The sequence below is a fragment of the Cajanus cajan genome, chromosome 2 (assembly GCF_000230855.2).
Source record: "Cajanus cajan strain Asha chromosome 2, NIPB_CcT2T_4, whole genome shotgun sequence".
In the NCBI taxonomy this organism is placed as follows: domain Eukaryota; kingdom Viridiplantae; phylum Streptophyta; class Magnoliopsida; order Fabales; family Fabaceae; genus Cajanus; species Cajanus cajan.
In genome coordinates this window covers 52,394,353-52,403,049 of record NC_138518.1, presented here as the reverse complement: position 1 = coordinate 52,403,049, position 8,697 = coordinate 52,394,353, and the positions used below count along the sequence as shown (strand labels likewise).

At 40.7% G+C, this 8,697-nt stretch overlaps 1 non-coding gene across 1 annotated transcript; it reads right to left on the bottom strand.

Moving 5' to 3' along the window:
• LOC145955369 (small nucleolar RNA R71) lies at positions 1 to 107 on the bottom strand. The gene has a single exon (XR_014431983.1). It is a non-coding gene; the product is annotated as a small nucleolar RNA R71 (small nucleolar RNA).
• Positions 108 to 8,697: the final 8,590 nt, after the last annotated feature.

The following is an 8,697-nucleotide window of genomic DNA, read 5'->3' as shown; positions in this document are numbered from 1 at the left end:
GAATTGAGGAAGAAAATCACTAATTTCCAACAAGGCACTGGAGAGACTATTTATGAAGCATGGGAGCGGTTCAAAGGATATCTTCAAGCATGCCCACAACATGGCTTCAACCGTTGGCTTACCATCCAATTTTTCTTTGAAGGATTGGACCAACAAAGCACCATGATATTAGACTCAGCAGCTGGAGGATCTTTCATGGGGAAACCTATTAATGACTGCATGATTATTTTGGAAAATGTAGCCTCAAATCACAGCCAATACAGTGAAAGAGAAGTCACAGCAAGGAAAGGAACTCCGGGGCGATATGAAGTGAACAATATTGAGTTACTCTTAGCAAAATTTGATACTCTTAATCAAAGATTAGACAAGATGGAAAAAGCTAAGGTTAATTCAGTGGCTACAAATCAAGTATGTGACCTTTGTAGGGAACAAGGGCACACTGCAGTAGATTGTACCTCAATTTTTACTGGAGAAAAAGAAGATACTACTGAACAGGTGGTAGCTTCTCATAATTTCTATGACACTCCTCGAAGAGAGAAGAGTAATCCATATTCCAACACATACAACCCTGGTTGGAAGAATCATCCTAACTTTTCTTGGAAGAATAACCCAGTTCAAGGAACTAGCAATCAGCAACCTAATTTCCGTCCGTCCAATCACTTCATTAATGGGGAAGGAAATCCAGTACAGACACCCTCAATTCAACAAAGTGTTTCAAGATTAGAAAACCTTATGGAGAATTTTGTCACTAATCAAAAACAGACCAATGATTCAATGGCAAATTCTATTCAAAACCTTGCTGTCAAGGTTGAGAATATTACTCTCCACAGCAAGATGCTGGAAAATCAAATTGCACAGTTGATGCCTAGTTCAAACAATTCTCCAGGTAAGTTCCCAGGTAAAACAGTTGCAAACCCAGCTGAAAATGTTAATGCTGTTACTTTAAGGAGTGGGAAGAAATTAGACAGACCTGTGTCTAATCAAAATGATAATATTGAGATTGAGGAAGACGCTTCTCCTATGGTTGAAAAACCCGAAAAAGAGAGATTAGAAAAAGAAAAAGTATCTTCATCAAAGCCTCAAACTGTTTATCACCCCCCAATTCCTTTTCCTCAAAGGTTAGCAAGGACTAAACTTGATAGACAATTTGAAAAATTTTTAAATATGATCAAACAAGTGTATGTAAACATTCCATTTGTAGAAGCTCTACAACAGATGCCTACATATGCTAAATTTCTTAAGGATCTTTTAGCTAACCGAAGGAAATTGGATAATAGAGAGACTGTTACATTGATCCATCATAATTTGCCCAAAAAACTTAAGGATCCTGGTAATTTCTCTATACCTTGTCTCATTGGAAATCTAAGGTTTGAAAAAGCCTTATGTGACCTTGGGGCAAGTATCAGTTTAATGCCTTTATCAATTTGCAAGAAATTAGATATGGGAGAATTAAAGCCTACAGCAATGTCAATCCAGTTAGCAGATAGATCTATAAAATATCCCATAGGAATTTTAGAAGATGTTCCAGTTAAGATAGGTAAATTTTTAATTCCGGGAGATTTTGTTGTTTTAGAAATGGAAGAGGACAAACAAATACCAATCATACTAGGTAGACCATTTTTGGCTACAGCAGGCGTGATAGTAGATGTCAAACATGGAAAATTGTCCTTATCCATTAATGATGAAACAATGGAATTTAATATTGCTAAATCTGTTAGACAACCTTCTCTTGAAAATATTTGCTGCAGGGTTGATATATTGCCTAAAGACATGGAGGAAGAAGTCATGAGATCTATTTTGAGGGATCCCTTGGAGAATTTTCTAGTTGGAGGAAAGCACATAGATCTTGAGGGGATTCAACCTAATTATGCTTGCTTGATCGATTCAAGTCCCCCGTGTAAAGAAAAAGATCCTCTAGTAGAAAGTCTTCTTGAGTCTTCAACAGATTGGGGTTAGGAGGATATAGGATGTACGCATTTCATTCATTTATTCCAAAAAAAAAATAAATAATAATAATAATAATAATAAAATAAAATTTCAGAGTTCCAGAGAGAATCACGATCGTGATTATAAATCACGGGCGTTGTAGACCCCTAAAATTGTCCGGGTCGGAAATAAAACTCGAAGACCCTCAAAGATCGAAGGAAAGTCAGCCAGAAGGACTCCTAGAAGACCATAGGATGGCTATCTGTAGGTTTAGAGGTCTTAGAGTAGCTTAAAATAAGGAAGTGGAGGGAATGAAGCCCAATACGGCCGTACTAAACTTAATACGGCCGTATTGAAGCTTCAACACGGCCGCAGTGAACTCAATACGGCGTATTGAAGTTTCTGAAACTTCAATACGGCCGTACTGAAATCAATACGGCCGTATTGAAGCTTCAATACAGCCGCAGTGAACTCAATACGGGCGCATTGAAATTTCTGAATTTCAATACGGCTGTATTGAACTCAATACGGCCGTATTGAAGTTCAAAAATTTCAATACGGCCGTATTGATTCCATAGCCCGTATTGCGCCTGTTCCCTATAAATATGGCGTCATTTTGACGTCATAGGACACTTTTGGAACATAGTTTCAACCCTCTCCTTGAGTATTCTGGGGTTTTTGAGCAGTGTTCTGCCCTAGAAATCACTCGGAGAGTTGATCCGACGAAGTTCTTGAGCCCCGAGCCATTTTGCTTGAGGATCGAACCTAGTCGAAGGGAAATCCTCCGGATTTCCATAGTTAAAATTTTATAGGAGGGAGCGAGCGGGCTTGTAGAGCGAGGGAACGCCAAAAAGCTTCCCAGTTTTACTTGATATATAAAAAGCACGCTTCAAGAGGTTTCTTTTCTAAAAATCCCTTCTTTTACTGCTTTCTGTGTGCATATTAAACTGTCATCATGTAGATAGTTAATTTATAATTGCTTAGAATAAATAGGGGTAATTTAGTAATTTTGCACTATTATTTTTAGAAATAATCTGTCATAGGGAACCCGAAAGGGGCGTTGTGGGGTGCTAACACCTTCCCCACACGTAACCGACTCCCTTACCCGACTCTGGTTGTAATGGCCGAAGTCGATTTTTGAATCGATTGCCTTAAACTTCTTTTTCCAATGTTTTGAGTAAAACATTGGTGGCGACTCCATGAACCCTTCCTTTTTATGAAAACCGCTAATCCATGGAGGGTCCCGCTTGGGATTAACATGGATTGGTGAGACATTTAATAAATAAATTGGATAAGATCGACAAGGTCTCAGTTTGAGAACAAGTCGTTCTAATAATCCAATACATTTTCAAAACTAAAATAAAAGCGAGCTCGACCGTCTTCGCGACCGCCGAGGCCCGTTTGGGCCGGTGGCGACAGATGGCGACTCCGCTGGGGAAGCCTCGAGAGTCAGTCCCATTTAGTGACAGATTGTTTTTAACAAATAATAGTTAAAATTACTTCGTTACCCCTTGCTTGTATGATAACATGATTTATTATATGGCTTTAAATAACTGTTGTATGTTTAAATTCCGCAATTGTTTGAAATACAAACTGTACACAAACCTTTGCACACAACAGTTTCCTCTATACCCGGGGGCATGAGTGATTAACCATAGGGAGTGGATGTTAGTACGGCCGGTTGTCGAATGGGTCTATAGGTGCCCGTAGACCGTTGTCGGAAAGCATCACTCAAGGTGATAACCATGAACTCGAGTCCGACAGTGCGTTGGAGCTTTCCATCGACCTACGATGAGAGGAATTGGGTCCCTATAATGGGGGCACCTTGGGGGCCTCAGACCGGTGAGAACAGTTAGATCCACCTTGAATATGCACTTTTCTGCAGGATACCCCTACCTCGTGATTCGCTCGTGACTGTTCGTGGATGAGTGAATTGTTTGTGCATTGTTTATGTGAAATTGTTTGAGCATACATTGCATTTCTTTAAACATACAACATTCCTATTCTTTTAAAATAAAAATAAATAGGAATAAGGATCTTCCATTGCATGGTGTTAACATCTACCTTCATCACATTCATGTAGGTAGTTTCCCTTTTCACCCAAAAAAATACAAAAAACAAAATACCAAAAAAAAAGGAAAAAAAGGGTTATTTATCCAAACCAAGAAATATCATGCATCATCTTAGGGACATCCTAAAAACATGATAATGCTTAGTTGAATAAACACAAATGCATGCATATTCATCGCCATCATCTCATATCATGCATTCTTATCAAAGATCATGGAGGGATCTAGGTTTGCATTTCATACATCCCTCCCAATAAATCATTAATAAACATTAATAAAAAGAAAGAATTAAGCGATGCGTATGTTCAAAATGGATCGCACGCCATTTGTTATTAAGTGTAAGCCAACAACCGCGCCAAGCGAGCGCACGTCAACTCCGTTGTTGGTAATCAAGACAGACGAAGGGAAAGGTCCAACGCCATTAAGGATCATCGCTCCAAGGCCTTTTCCCTACGAATCAAATAAGGCTGTGCCATGGATATACAACATCCATTCTTCTGTCGACAGCGATATTTCCAACATCGCTGGACTTGGGGGCATGACTAGGAGTGGCAGGATCTACACTCCCGAAGATCTTCATGATAAAGCCCCCAAGAATAAAGAAAAAAGAAGAAAAGAAAACCGAGGAAAAAGAATCCGAGGAGGAGACAGACGAGCTGTTAAAATATATCTGACAGAGTGAGTACTCCATCGTGGATCAACTTCATAAGACGCCAGCAAAGATTACGCTGTTGTCTTTGATCCTAAGCTCCGAACCGCATCGGCAAGCTCTGTTAAAAGTCTTGAACGAGGCATATGTGTCACACACTATCTCCCAAGACAAGTTTGAGGGGATTGTTAGTCACATCACGGCTAGTGATCACCTCACCTTCACCGATGAAAAGATCCCCGCTGAGGGACCAAATCACAACAAGCCCTTGCACACCTCTGTAAAGTGCAAGGAGTATCACATCGTTAAAGTCTTGGTAGATAATGGATCTTCCTTGAATGTGATGCCAAAAAGAACGCTCAAGCAATGGACAATCAAGGGAGTCCAAATGCGCCCGAGCAACATGATCGTTCGAGCTTTCGACGGTTCTAAAAGAGAAGTAGTGGGAGAAATCAATCTTCCAATCCAAATTGGACCCACTATCTTCAACGTCGAATTTCAAGTGATGGACATTACTCCGGCATACAGCTGTCTCCTTGGCCGACCTTGGATTCATGATGCGAAAGCTGTACCCTCTACGCTCCACCAGAAAGTCAAGTTCATAGTGGGTGACAAACTGGTGACCGTGCAAGCTGAAGATGACATACTCATCAGCAAGCCATCCAACATACCTTATGTGGATGCAGCAGAGGAAGCTTTGGAAACCGCCTTCCAAGCATTGGAAATCGCCAATGTTGAGACATTTCCCCGAGAAATGAAGAAGGTAGCTCATATGCTCACAAAGAACGGATACTTGCCAGGACAAGGATTAGGCAAGGACTCCCAAGGAATCCCGGAGCTACCCATTATCAAGGACAATCCGGGGAAACAAGGGTTAGGATACAACCCTGTTAAAGATCAAAGAACGAAGAGGAATCAAGATCCTTCTCGACGTTCTTTAAGCCAGATCTTTAGGAATGCTGGTTCACAAACGTCAAGGCCAGCTGTCGTCATCAAGTGTCCTTTTCCTTCTAATAGGGATGTGTAAATTCAGTGACTATTAGAGATCACTCCTCGGGGACAGCCCGACCCCCGAGCCTCGATAGGGCACATGTTTCCACTGTGATTATAATAAAATCATTCATTATTATTTCTTATTGCTTCTTTTCTCGCTCGCAATAAAATTCTAAACCACGTTATTTAACCCTGTTTGAATAAACACGAATGAGGTTAAAATCGTCTTAATAAAAATAAACCCACATCATTTTGTGTGGAAGTGTGCACGACAACTTGGAGCACCTTTTCTTGGCCTCAATAAGTGCCATCATGGATAAAAAGAAATCCTAAAGATAATAAGCTCGGCAGGAAACCCAAAAAGGGGGCTGCGCAAAAATAAGAGCAAAAGACCCGCTAGGAATCCCACAAAAAGGGTAACCTAGGCAAAAGTTAGGGTTACAAAAAATAAACAAAAAGAAAAAGCCCGCTAAGACACCACAAATGGGTGTTTTAGGCAAAAGTAAGGGCCATCAAAAAGAAAAAGAATAATAATAAATCCATGATGGTACCATCAATCGAATTCAACAAGGGGGCTCAAGAAAAGCTATCCAAGTTGTCAAAGCACAATCATTAATAACAAAGATGTGCTTAACTTCATAAGTGTTTAATCAAACTAACCTAAACACTTGAGCCTACCATTGGCCAGCCATTCTTTCAAAATCCATTTTTCGAAAATAAAATAATCCCCTCTAAAACACAAACTTTTGAAAACATATATCCTTTCCTTCTTTTCTCTCTTGTCCCAACGATTTTTTAATAATCTAGTGGAAACATGGAGATATAGTGGTCAATAGGAGGGTTGACACATCTTCTAAAGGAAGGGAAGGATCATTTGGTTGATGACACCAAAATCTCAATGTAATATGCATCATTCCTCGGTTATAGAAGTCGGCAGCGCACAGTCCGTCTTGAGGAATGGCAGAATCCAAACGTAAACGCATCGGTTAGTTCTTTTGAAAAATGAATCAAATAGAATTAGGTGCATCATACATCATACATGCATACAGATGATAGGTGTACTGGAAGATCACTTATTCTCTGTTTATTGAAAAAAAACAACAAAAAAAAAAAAAAACAAAAAATATAAACTTCAGAAAAAACAATGCGCCCGTACCATGTTCAGTACACCCGTACTAAAATCAGGGTTATGAACAAAATTTCAACTCAATACGGGCGTACTGAAATGGATGCGGCCGTATTGGCCATAAAGAAATTTTCAAAGACCTCGTCATGAGGCAACCACATAAAAAAAAAAAAAAAAAAAAAAAAAAATTACTTGTGTATGACAGCAGCAAGCAAAATGCAAAGATTCAGAAAATCAACAGCATCATACAGAATAACTGAGCCTGGAGAGGCTTGCCGAAAGAATACTCTCAAAATAACTGAGCCTGGAGAGGCTTGCCGAAAGAATACCCTCAGAATAACTGAGCCTGGAGAGGCTTGCCGAAAAAATACTCTCAGAATAACTGAGCCTGGAGAGGCTTGCCGAAACAATACTCTCTCAAAATAACTGAGCCTGGAGAGGCTCGCCGAAATAATACTCTCTCAGAATAATTGAGCCTGGAGAGGCTTGCCGAAATAATACTCGTACAGAATAATTGAGCCTGGAGAGGCTTGCCGAAACAATACTCCCACAGAATAATTGAGCCTGGAGAGGCTTGTCGAAATAATACTCCTTCAGAATAATTGAGCCTGGAGAGGCTTGCCGAAATAATACTCCTACAAAATAACTGAGCCTGGAGAGGCTTGCCGAAATAATACTCTCTCATAATAACTGAATTTAATTTCTTTAGCACTTTTAATTTCTGTACAGCAAAAGCCAAAAACATAAAAAAGGCAAAATACAGAAAAAGCCAAATCAGAAGAAAAGGCAAAATACAGAAAAAGCCGAAAATGAAAAAAGGCAAGGATATAGAAAATCCAACAAACAGTTTGTACAGAATAACTAAGCCTGGAGAGGCTTACCAAAATAATACTCCACATCCTCCACAGTATGCAGAATAACTGAGCCTGGAGAGGCTCGCAGAAATAATACTCCCCAGAGGGAACCTCAGCTCAAGCTCACGGAAAAATCCCCAGCGAGAGCTATCAAAGCAAAATCGACGCAATCCCCAATGGAAGTGCGATCATCCAAACAGTATATACAAGTCAAAGGACTTAACACTTCCTCAGTGGAAGATAGCTCTCCGACTCAAAGCGCTGAGCGAGGCTAAGCCTGTAGAGGCTTCCTAAATAATACTCTGGGATACAATAAGATCCCCAAAATCCCCAATCGCCTACTCAAGAGGCATCCCTACAAAAGGAGAAAAAATAAAAAAATCTCAATAAATATTCCCCAAGCGGAATGCGGCATCCAGCCAAGCACCGAACATCAAGATTATCTGCCTAACAGAAGAGGCAGTCAAGAAATGAATGACAGAATTCCCTAGTGGATAATAGCCTACACAGAGGCTACAAAATCAGAAAATTGAAAAGAGTCACCCGAATAAGGACAACCGGGATACTCCACCAACGTCAAAGGACGTCAGCCAAACATAAGGCATCGCTCAACTCAAAGAGAGAGCATCTGTGTCCACACCCCAAGGATTCAGAAATTCCCCATGGGTACCAACAATGCAATGCAAGTTGGGGCACAGGAACCTATGAATGACTGCACATCCCCTAGACGGATCCCTGCGTTATCCAGCCCTCAGCGGCACAAAATCAGAAAAAACTGACGAAGCAGCATAGTGGACTGTGGAGACAAAAATCATCTCAAATCCCTGGAGAGGGTAAACTCGCATTGCCGAAGTGATCAGAAGACACGGACGCAGTCCCTGGAGAGGGCAAACTCAGCTGCCGATGTTAAGACGCAGTCCCTGGAGAGGGTAAACTCACCTGCTGATGTTAAGACGCAGACCCTGGAGAGGGCAAACTCAACTGCCAAATGTTAAGCGGCAGAGCCTGGAGAGGCGGTACTCAATCATCAGGGTGATGTTAACACACTGGTGTCTAGCTTCCGGCTCGGGCGTCGAGTGA